This window comes from Acomys minous, assembly GCF_964271855.1.
Source record: "Acomys minous genome assembly, chromosome: 7".
In the NCBI taxonomy this organism is placed as follows: domain Eukaryota; kingdom Metazoa; phylum Chordata; class Mammalia; order Rodentia; family Muridae; genus Acomys; species Acomys minous.
The window spans coordinates 96,395,978-96,408,974 of NC_140488.1; positions in this window are offsets into that span (position 1 = coordinate 96,395,978).

The window sequence follows — 12,997 nt, forward strand, 5'->3', positions numbered from 1 at the left end:
CAATCATATGTGCTTCCACTTCCAGAGGATCTGATGCCCTCTTCTGGCCGCCACAGGCACTGTATGCACATGATGCACCAACATACAAGTAGGCAAAACACCTGCTAACATAAAAATAACAATACATGACTCTTTAAAAAACAATTAAGTCCGGGCACAGTGGCGCACACCTTTAATTTAATCACTCAAGAGGCAGAGGTAGTCAGATCTCTATGAGATTGAAGCCAGACTGGTTTACTAAGTGAGTTCTAGGGCAGCCAGACCTATGCAGAGAAACCCTGACTTGAAAAATAAACAAACAAACAAACCAAACCACCACTACCACCACCACAACAACAAGAAAACAACTAAATACGTTGGAAATATCAAAATTAAATGGGGGCTTCGGGTGACTGCACGGTTGGTGAATAAGAGAGATATTTGAAGACACTAGCTCACCCAAAGGTTGAGATCTATTGCTCATCACTTCTGATACTAAACATAAGCAGCTCTAGGATGGAGCACCATTGGTTTCCCTGTAACCTGATCTCACAGGCACTGTCTGCCTAGTGCCATGACATAACACAATACTGGTACATTTTCAACGTCTTGAAACAATTCCTCTCCCCTCCTCCTCTTTTTTCTCTCCTCCTGCGTGTCCCCCTTCCCTTCCCAGTCTATCTTGTAACATTAGAACCTCAGAACCCCATATATTTTTTTCATTATTGTAAGTACTATTGTCACAGGTTGGTCACCATAGGAATACTAGCTAAATGAAAATTTTCTTTCCTAAATTCCTAAAATTCATTCTATTTTTTTTTTTCAGTTTTTCTAGGCCTTTGGTTCTCATGTGAGGATAGTCTACTCACTTCCCCTGGGTACATTAGGCAACATCTAATGACATTTTCTATTGCAACAGTTGGGGGGAGGGTGCTACTGATAGCTAGTGAGTGGGAGCCATGGCTGGTTACTGATCCTCAGAATTTAAATATGTTGTTTAAAAAAACTCTTCTGGATGCATCAATGATTCCAAGATACATGATAAAAATATAGAAACATCAGTATGGGTGTAAACATCAGGCACATTTATCAGTAGAATAAAATTGAGGACTTACATGTAAGCCCATACTCCTACAGCCACATGATTTTTGACAAAGAGGCTGAAAGACAGCATCTTCAACACATGGTGTTGGTCAAACTTAATGGCTGCCTGCAGAAGAATCCAAACAGATTCATACATATCACCTTGCAAAAACTCCACTCTAAATGGATCAAATATCTCAACATAAAACCAGATACACTGAATCTGATAGAGGAGAAAACAGGAAAAACATTTGAACTTATAACACAGGAAATTACTTTCTAACAGCATCCTGATAGCACAGTCATTAAAACCAATAATTAAATAGGCCCTCATGAAACCAAAAAGCTCCTGTATAGCAAAGAACACCCTCATTTCAGCAAAATGGCAGCCTAAACATGGGGAAACCTTTACCAATTATACATCTGACAGAGGGTTACTATAGAGAATATAAAAGAACTAAAAAAAAAAATGGACATCAAGAAAAATAAGCCTGCACATCTTGTAGGCAGGGTAAATTTTGGGTTGAAGGTTTTGTGCGTGGGTTAGTCTTCTCCTCCCTCCACTGGGAGTCCTGTCTGTTAGAGGGTGCCCTCTTCAGTCTCCAGGACCCCTGCTATTAGGAGTCTCAGCTAGAGTCACCCCATATTCTCCCAGAAGGCACCCAGTTGTAGGTCACAGAGCTATATCCTCCTATCCTTGGTTTCTCTTCTCTCTGCAGGCCTTCTGTTCTCCCATCCCCGTTCTCCCCAAGTCTGATCTCCACCTTCATTTCTCTCTGTGCTCCCCTTCCTCCTACCTTGTTCCCTCCTTTCAATGTCTTCCACTGTCTATTCTATCTCCCCTTCTGAGTAAGAATTAAGCATCCCCCTTTGGGTCCTCCAAAGATGTGCAGGGATAAATGTGCAGTCATAAAGATAGAGTAAAGATTTAAGGAACGTCCAACCAATGCGTGGCCCAACCTGAGACCCACCCCATGGGAGAAAGCCAACCCTTGACACTATTGATGACACTCTGTTATGCTTACAGACAGGAGACAGCTTTCCTCTGGGAGGCTCCACACATCAGCAGATAGAAACAGATGCTGAGATTCACAGCAAAACTGGGCAAAGTGTAGGCAGTCTTGTGGAAAAGTGGGAGGAAAGATAGAAGGAGCTGGAGATAACAGGAGCTCCACAAGAAGACCAGCAGAGTCAACTCACCAGGGCCCAGAGGAGCTTGTGGAGACTGAAGCACCAGTCAAGGACCATACTTAGCCTGGACCTAGGCCTCCTACACAGATGTAGCTGATGGGCAGCTCAGGCTTCATGTGAGTCCCTTAATAAGGGGAGCAGGGGACTGTCTTTGACATGGAATCTGTTACCTGCTACTTGATCACTTCCCCTAGCAGGGCTGCCTCACCAGGCCACAGGGGAAGAGGATGTGCTCAGTCCTGATGTGACTTTATGTGTTGGAGTGGGTTGGCAGTGGGGGCACTAATACCAGCATCACCACCCTACACACCAGTAAGCTGAGAGATACTATGGGTAAAAAAATGAAAGTAGAGAAAGTACTAGAAGAAGAGAAAGAGATATATGTGGTAGAAAAGGACCTTGGTTGTCCAGTTGTCATGGGCAAAGTGAAATATCTTCTAACGTTTCTCAGATGAGGATGGCACAAGGGAGACAGAATAGAACCTCGATTGCCCTGACCTTATTGCTGAGTTTCTCCAGTGACAGAAAACAGCTCATGAGACAGACAAATCAGAGGGAGGCAAGAGCAAAGGTGATTCTGAGTCTGAAGATAAGGGAAAGGAAAACATCTCCACAATCCACAGCCTTCTTCCCAAGAGTGTTAACTGCAGTTTTACAGCCTAGCATGGGTGTAGTTTTTAGCTATTACTAGTATATTAATTGGGGGTGGGTGGGTTGGGGCAGGGAGGAAGGGAAATGGGTAGAATAATTTTGGTTAAAATTTGGGGCCTGATTGGGGAAATGATGAAACAGTAAAAAAAACAGCTAAATAAAGAATTGGGTTTATATCCACAATATTCTGTCCTTTCAAAAATTTTTATTGACACCAGGAATAAGGACTACAAGTGACTGTTTAAAAAAAAATAATGAATACTGAAACCTACAGCCAAAAACTTTCCCTGTCTAGCTCAGTGTGGCTTACAGAGGACAAATTCAGTTCCCTGAGTTACTAGAGCTGCCATTTGAAGATGGAAATTGGATGATGAGAGAACATTTTATTGGAGAGTATATACAGGCAGACCATTCTGCATTAGAGGTGCTAATTCCTGAAACAGGAGAAAAAGACCTTGTTCTAATTATGAGATTATAAATCAGTTGGTCCATTCAAGTCACTGGCCCAAGTATTGTGGGAGGGCATATGGAGATGGGAAAGGATGGCCTGTGCTCTTAGGGTGGAAATTCTTGGAGACTCTGGTTTTCGTCTTTAGGTTTGAACCCTGAAATTGCTCGTGTTGGGTTCAGTTACTGACAACACTAATTCCAGAGTTATGTCAAAGGTTGAATGACATCATAAACCCTGGTCTCAGGAGATTAACTTTCATATTTGAGTAATGGTACATTTAAGAATACAAATTCTTCAAATTACCTGATATCTAAAATACTGTCTTGAATCATAAGGTCCACTGGTATTAATATTGTCTAGACCAACATCTAGAGCTGCCTTGTAAAAATTTTAAAGCATGTGTTAGACGTATGTGAAACTTTTGTTGAAATGTAAACGTCATACCATACCGCCAATTTTTGTCTTAATAAAACTATTTATAAAATAAAACAAGATATTATGCATGTATGTAATTCTCAAATAATAAAAAATTAGCAAATAATTGGCTTTGCATACTTCAAAATTATGTTTTAAACTTTGAAGATTTGAAACAAAAATCAGGATACGAAACTTATTACTAACATTTGATGTCAGTCACACATTGAAGTGATCCTTTCATTTGTGTCTTACTTTTTTGATAAGATTTATTTATTTTATTATTTCTATGCTTATGAGTAATTTGCCTTCATATGCATGTATGTGCACCACATACACTCTTGGTGTCCAGATGGTCAGACCCCCTGCAATTGGAGTTATAGATAGATATGAGCTGCCATGTGGATGGTAGTACTTTAATCCAGGTACTTTGGAAGAACAACAACTGCTCTTAACCTCTGAGCCAGCTGTCCAGCCCATCATTTTATTTTTTTTAATGTGACTATAACAAATTTTTAAATCACACATGTGGCTCATATTATATTTCTGTTAGCATCATTCTTGGCTGTTTTCTGATATTGCAGTATCTAATAATCCCAATTAGTTAATTATGACAGAGGATTGCATCATATTCTGAAACCAATTCTTGAACTTTTTGTAATTATTTCAAAAATTCAAGTAATTCTATAAAAATGCCAGAATAAGTGTATATGAACATATGTGAAAAGGATGACATTTTTGGTAAGTATATTATCAAAGGCAGAAACTTTAAAGGAAAATTCTGACTATAGTACATTACAATGTTACAGCAAAATGCTATATATGAAGTGAAAGGATAAACTCAAATGGAGGAAACATGTATGTGACATGTGTAGGAGTTCTAAAGTTAATATTTTAACCATTTAAGTAATCATATAAGTAATTCTGTAAGATTAAAAGTAGGGGATCATTCTAATACCTGCCTTAGCTCCCAAATAATGATATGGAGACCTATTATATTCATTAATAACTTCAAGCACTACATAGCAGGGCAGATACTGAGCTATTCTAACTCATCTACACTGGTCTGGACTACTCTCCATCCACGTGCCCCATCACCTGCCATCCCATCTCCCTGGTTGGTCCTGCTCCATTTGTGTTGTCATGGTGACTCCCTCATGGTGACCTTCCATGGTGACTCCCTCACTGGGATCAGAAGTCCTGTTTTTAACTCTCCTGATTCGCTATAGGTGTTTTAGATCTTTATTAGCAACCAGCGATGACGAGGAACAATATTTATACAACATTGAGACCAGAGATGCCAATGCCAATGTTCAGACTGCAACCTGATCTTTGGGTATAGAAATCAGTGTTTGAATATATAGTGCACAAAACATCCTACAGCATCTCTCGCTTTTACTCCAATAAAGGGCTATTTCTCTTATATTGATAAACTATATACAACAAGAACAACCATGAAAACTAACAGGTAAGAATTACATTCACAATGTATTTGGCAACCTCTGAGGAAGTATTCTACTATATATCCTGTCTTGGTGAGTTCAGAGTTTTGTATTTAAATCATTTCCGATCATAACTTGCATTTGTCAACCTATAACTATCTTCTTAGATCTTAAAACATTTTTATTAAATCCTAAACAATGTAAGCTTAAGTGTGAGACCATAACTATCTAGTCTTCAATCCCATCAGAGACCTGAAAAGGATAAATATTACCTGAGTAGACAGAAAATGCAGACCAAGCATCTTCCAAAACTATAGAAAAGCTGAGACAGTTGGCTTCCTGGACAGTCACTGAAGCTTTCTCTGTAACACGGAAGCATCATCTTTGGCCTTCTGACCCAGAATATCTGACAGACTTTTCTCTGGGGCAGGGAATTTTGAAGGATTTTTCCTTCCTACCTTGCCACTGCAAAGTTCTCCAGTTGATTTCTTCCATCTCCTGCTTGTCTACAGCTTGGACAGTATGCTGTCAGCAGTTGAGACCATAGCAGTTTCTTTTTAAAAAATATTTTATTAATTTATTCATATTACATCTCAATGGTTATCCCATCCCTTGTATCCTCCCATTCTTCCCTCCCTCCCATTTTCCCCTTACTCCCCTCCCCTATGACTGTGCCTGAGGGAGACTTCCTCCCCCTGTATACGCTCATAGGGTATCAAGTCTCTTCTTGGTAGCCTGCTATCCTTCCTCTGAGTGCCACTAGGCCTCCCCATCCAGGTGACGTGGTCAAATATGAGGCACCAGAGTTCGTGTGAAAGTCAGTCCCCACCGTCCACTCAGCTGTGGAGAATGTCCTGTCCATTGGCTAGATCTGGTTAGGGGTTCGAAGTTTACTGCACGTATTGTCCTTGGCTGGTGCCATAGTTTGAGCAGGACCCCTGGGTCCAGATCTGCCCATCATAGTGTTCTTCTTGTAGGTTTCTAGGACCCTCTGGATCCTTCTATTTCCACATTCTCCCATGCTTCTCTCACCTAGAGTCCCAATAGGATGTCCTCCCCTCTGACCCACTTTCCTGGTGAGTGAAGACGTTCATGGGACATGCCCCTTGGGCTAGTGTCCAGATATAAGTGAGTCTATACCATTTGACTCTTTTTGCTTCTGGGTTAACTCACTCATTATGACCATTTCTGGTTCAATCCACAGCAGTTTCTTGACCAGTGCCTAGCTTGCTACATTTGAGGCAAACTCCATACAGAGGTTCTTCAATGTCCCTTGTCTTCTTTGAAGTAGAATGGGGATGCTGCCAGGACCTGACATTGTCTCAAAAAGCCTTTTATTACTAAAAACATCTTTACATTTCATATCCTGTAGGCAATCTGAAGTTTTTGAAGAGCATCTATCTATAGTATATCTGAATAGGCAAATATTATTGCTTGTTTCTAGCTATTTATTATCTGATTAACTTTGAAAACATCTACATGAAGCTAAATAAAGCTTATTTCTGTGATTAAACTAGTACCTAACATGACCATAAATTTGGTTGACTACTAACTTGCATTTATTAATCATCCTAAACAGTTTATAATAGTACCTTTCGACTAGAACTTCACATTACACTTTAAAATAAATTCCATAGGTATAATACCTTATATAAGTGTTGAAACATATATACAGTATGTTGTAACAAAAATAACCTTAAATTTGTATCAATATACAATGATCCATACCTATGTAAAATTTTTGACTTGCAGATGCTCTCTAGTCTAAAAGTAGATTGAATAATCTACCGTTTTATCCTATCATTCTTATATCCCCCTTTATTCATCCCTTCTTCCCCCTTTCCCCTTAACTCTAGAAAAGAGAGAAAGAACGATGGAGGCAAGAAAAAGAGAACAAGAGATCCTTGAATATAACCTCTCCCTGACCAAGACCATTAACAACATGCAAACAATACCCCTTAATCAACAACAAATACCCATCACCCACTGAACGACCAAAAACCACCCGCACTGCTTTTGGGGAATGGGGCATCATTCTCTCCCTGTGTCTGGGTGTGATGCTCTCTTTTGGTGACATAAGAAATATTGGATAATGGCCAAGTCCTAGGGGAGCTAGCTGTATTATTTGTTGTCCAGGCTCTTGCGTGAGGAGAAAATGTAGGGCTTAACTGAAGTCCTGGCTAGAACAGTCTTTGAGGCTGGACCATATTAGCTAGTTACTTAAAAGTTGTTCTGTATGCAGATTTTTAAGGTAACAGTTATTGAGGCAATTTATGAGGTTGGATTATCTGGCTACTTGTCTGTCTTCTTTGGTGTCTGGTCCTTTTGTTCTGAAGTTAAGACATATTTAAAATAAACAGGCTGGCTTAGTTTAGCAGTCTCTCCCCCCTCCAATATAATCCAATGTCTCTCAACAGTTATTATTGTTTGCTAATTAGCATTTAAGCATTTAAAGTTAACAAATAATGTAATTTATCTCTGGAGGTCTTTGTTACCCCTTTCTGCTTAAGCATCTCCTTTAAAGTATGATTAAATCTCTCTAAACTGCTTGTCTGGTAGGATTGTGTGGCATACTTGTAATATGCTTTATATTGTAATATGCAAAAAATTGTTTCATTTTGCTAGAGACATATGATGGAGCATTGTCAGCTTTAATTTGTACAGGTATGCCCATAAAAGTCAAAACTTACAGTGATAACTTTTTATTGGGCAACTATTATTATAAGTAGATACTGAGAAAAAGCAAAGCTTTCCTTATCATGCTCATGTAAAGGGATTGTGAAAAAGCAATCTTTTAAATCAATCACTGTAATAGGCCATGCCTTAGGTAACAATTAAGGCAATGGGATTTCAGGCTGTAAAAAACTCATTAGCTGAATGATTTTGTTAATTGTTCTCAGTGGCGCCAACATCCTCCATTTGACATATTTTTTAAAAAATGACAAATATAGAAGAAATCCAAGGGCTGGTGGACTCTTTTATATGCTGAGCCTCCAGCTGCTCTTAGACTAGCTATTCTAGTGCCTGGAGTTTTTCTTTTGTCATAGGCCATTCATTGTTCTACCCAAACAGGTTGGTCAGTCAACAACCTTAGTGGTAGGGCCTTTGCTGTTCTGCCAGCAGTGGCTCCATCCTATAAAGTTGGAGGGTCAGCCTCTGTTGTGTCCTGCTTATGGACAACTTGTACAGTCTGCAACTGTTCTTTTATAACTGAAAGGACCAGATAAACTCTGTTTTGAAAAAGAAATTCCATTAAACCTAGCCAAGGGCTGAACCCAGATTCCAGAAAAACCACAAACTAGTCTAAATAAAAAAAAAAATATTTCCTAGCAACACAATCAGCTCACCTTGGGAAAGTCCAAATACACTATCTTCTGGTCAAGCTGACCAGCAGGTGGTCTGGCACATAGCAACAACCAATTAGGAGAAGTCAGACCAAAGTTCCTAATGCCCCCATGACTGCTTCAACCAATCTTTTCTATAGGCCAACTTGCCCCTACACCTATTACCCAACCATGAAACGCCAAGGCTTTTAACTCCCTCTTGCAGCTTTTCTCCAAAAATTCCATCCAATCATATACGGTTAAACCCATTTCTTTGTTTAAAACCTATAAAAAGCCCTCTCAATTGAGACTGGAGGCCACTTCCCTGCATCTGCTGTGCCAGTGCATGGGAGGGGTGGTCCGGGTTTGAATCTGCAATAAAGACTTCCTTGCCATTGCATTTGGACTTGGCTCTTGGGTGGTCTGTTCAGGGAGTCTCTCAAAACTTGGGCATAACAATAACATATTTTCATACCTTCATCAGGAACAACTCCTGTTTTATGGCTTGTCCCTGAAGTTGGAAGAATGCTAATCTGTGCTTCCTATTGTTGAAATAGATCTCTTCCCCATAAATTCATGGTTATGTCAGCCAAATATGGCCTTAATTTACCTGTTTGACCTTCTGGCCTTGTATATCTAAACCATTTTATACTTTGTTTTACCTGGAAGGAAGTTCCATCCCCTTGAATTGGAATATGTACCTCCTGAAGAGGCCAATCTGGAGGTTAAAATTTTGGTGAAATTGTTATATTTGCCCCACTGTCTATTGGTCCTTCAGTTCCAACATTATTTATAAAGACCTTTAGTTTAGGTCTCTGATCATCTATATAAGTTTGCCAAAATACTTGTTTTCTGGTCCCTTCTGGGTTTTTTGTTTTATCTATTGAAGTTGCTCTGAGTTTGATATTTGTTTTTTTTTGTTGTTGTTGTTGTTGTTATTTTTTATTTTTCCTTTTGAGACAGGGTTTCTCTGTGTAATAGCCCTTGCTGGTCTGGACTCGTTTTATAGACTAGGCTGGTCTCGAATTCACAGAGATCCACTGCCCTCTGCCTCCTGAGTGCTGGGATTAAAGGTGTGTACACCACCACGCCCAGCTGGTATTTGGGTTTTTAATAACTATCTCCAGAGCAGTGTTGCTTAGTTGTTCTGTGGATGAATTTCTCCACCCCTGACCTGAGATGGCTGATTTGAATTTGATATCGGGGCCTGCAAGAAGCCCCACTGGGCATTTCCAACAAGGTGTTACCCTGTTTGCTTCTTGTTCATCTACATTCATTAGTCCAATGCTGTCCTTTGTCACATCTTTTGCATCCAGAAAGCTTAGGACTTCTTTCAGAGTTAGCTTGGATCTGCCTACAATTCCTTTTTAAATGACCCTGCTTACCACAATTAAGGAATTTGACAGTTTGGATTTTCTCAAAACATTTAGAGATTACTTCTTGTGGCTAGCGTTACCGTCTCGTCAGCAAGAACGACGCTGCACACACAAACAGGATCCTTCTGCAGTAAAGCTTTACTGCCTCTTGAGAGGAAGAGCATAAGCTTACAACACGAAAAAGGGAGACAGAGAGAGCAAACAGCAGAAACCCCTCCCTTATGTAGGAAACTGTCCTCCGCTTAGGATGTGTCAGTCCCTGATTGGCTGTTGCTCATCGGGCGAGATGATGCCACGGGAGAGGCAGAGCACAACGAGTGGAAAATCCCTTCGCACATGCGCAGATTAGTCGTTTGTCAGCATGGGACACAGGGTGTCAGCGCCATCTTGTAATGGCGAATGTGGGCGCGGCTTCCCACAACTTCTCCTATTAAAGTTATGTCATATGAATGAGACCAATTATCAGCCATATTTTTAATCCATTCATCTATCAGTGCTGATCTTTCCTTTAAGGGCGTGATCACCTTTTTGCATTCAGCATTAGCATGTTTGAAAGCCAAAGATCCAATCAGTGCTTTCCTATCTTCTGATACCCTTCTATTTGCAGCTGAAGTAAATCTTTGTAAAAAGTCAGTGAATGTTTCTTTTGGCCCTTTGCATAATCTGAGTGAACTGTTCAAGTCTTTTTCTTGTTTCTTGTCCTAAGCACTTAAAGCTGCTATGTGACATACTGCCAAGGTTCCTTCATCATATACATCCTTGCATCTGTATCTCAGCATATAGACCTTTACCTAGCAACTGATCTTGGGGAATATTGATGCCTCTGGCTCCATTTTTCTGTTCTATTTCACTAGCTTCTTCTGTCACCATGATCTCCATTGTAACTGAGGTCCAGGTTCTAATATTGCCTTTTGTCATATTTTTCCAGTCTTGGGGATTATGCAATTTTGATTCATCCATGGATTCAATATCTGTCTTACAAATGGTGAATTCACATCATATAAAGTAACAATTTCTTTAATTAAAAAAAATCCAGCACATCTATGGGGTGCCACCCAATTTCCTCATAATCTTCGCGGTGGTCACCATCTCCCGGCAGTTGTCATACAGAAACTGGATAAGCCAAGGTTGCTTTTCTAACAACCTTTGGCTGAGTGTCTTGATTTTCATTATATGGTGGCACAGTAGGCTCTGGTCTTAGTTCCTTTGACTCTATCTAGTTTCTTTGACTCTCTCTTTTTTTCTCTCTTTTGGTTTTTTTGAGACAGGGTTTCTCTGTGTAGCCTTGGTTGTCCTGGACTCGTTTTGTAGACCAGGCTGGCCTCGAACTCACAGTGTCTGTCTGCCTCTGCTGCACTGGGTGCTGGGATTAAAGGCATGCACCAACCATGCCTGGTTGGTATATTTATCATTTTTACTTATAATTTTTTCTAATTTTTCTTGTAAGGCTTGTTTCCACTTTTCATATTTTTTTCTTGTATCTCTAAAACCCTTTTCTTTGAGAAAGCACAAAAATACATTATGTCAATTAAGACTAGAATAAGAAATATCAGCATGATAATAATCATAAATGATAATAATCATAATAATCATAATCGTAATGTGCCAATCTTAACTAAGCCATTTGTTTCTTCATCTTCTGTTTCTATCTTTAAGCCATATAATATGGTATTATGTAGGGTCCAAAAGTCCTGTTTTGTTGTTTTTCTTTCACCCTTATGTGCCTTATTCCTCTTAATTTAAAAAAAAAAACTCTCTCTTTAAGGACTTTTCAAGTATTTTACCAAGACTGGTGACTTTTCAGCTTTTCGACATCTGTATGTGTTTGTAGCTGGCATCTTCAAGTTTCTCTGACCTGCCACACTTCTGCACAGCTGCAGGCTTTTACCTGGGGATACCCACCAGTAGTCTGCGGCCTACATGCTCTGCTATGTGGGGCTACACTGGCACCTCTGGTCTTTGCCCACTCTGGGAAGGTGGTGAGCCCATGCAGCAGGATGGGGCCAAAGCTTGCTCACACACTTCTTTCTCAGCCTTCTGCTTGGATCTCTGCTCTCAGCTACTAGCCCTCAGCAACAGGAGCCATGCAGCACCAATCTCTGCTGACAGTTTCTGCAAAGGTTCTCAAAGGAGCCCTGTCTCTGCACATTGTGAGCCCAGGGCTTGCCTGAGAGATGAGTGCAGCTCCTGAGCCCACCAGCTAAGTTAGCTCACAGCTTCACACAAGTTCTTGGCTATGTAGCAGGGCCCCTTAGGGCCTGTGAAATGTACTTGGCTTCCTTTGTTTCACGTTCCTATTCAGCAGCCAGTTTTGCTGCTCAGTAGAGCCACCTTCTGCTCTTGGCCTCTCTTCAGCATCCAGCTCCTTCCCATTTTTTTCTCTAAGAAGCTAGCTGCCTTCCATGTAGGACTAGTCTCATGTCTAAGCTTGGATGTCTAGCCGCACGTTGAACACAAAACGAAAAATTTAAAGTAGGAGCTTTTTCCTAGCTCCCCTTTCCCAACCTAACTCCCAAATAATGATATGGAAACCTATTATATTTATTAATAACTTCAAGCACTATACAGCAGGGCAGATATTGAGCCTTTCTAATATGTCTACACTGGTCTGGTCTAATTCCCAGCTACATGCCCCATGACCTGCCATCTTAGTGTTGCCCTAGATGCTCCTGCTCCACCCATGTCCTCAAGGTGATTCCCTCATGGTGACCTTCCATGGCAACTTCCTCACTGGGATCAGAAGTCCCGCCTTAACTCTCTTGACCAACTATTCAGCTCTTGATTAACAATCAGAGGTGATGGAGAACAGCTTTTATGCAACATGGAGACAGGAGATAACTTCAATAATAGTGACAGCGCTAACTTCCAGACTACAACCGGATCTCTAGGTACAGAAATTAGTATTAGAATAATATATAGTGCACAAAATATCCTTCACCAATATTCTTTCTCCCTACCCATAGTGCCCTTACCTTTCCAAGTGGAGAACTGGAAGCAACCATTTGAGATTTATTTTTGTTCTGAACATAGATCTTAATGTTCAATTTGCTGAGTTATTGATTGTAAAATTTTGAAGCCTTCGGCAAA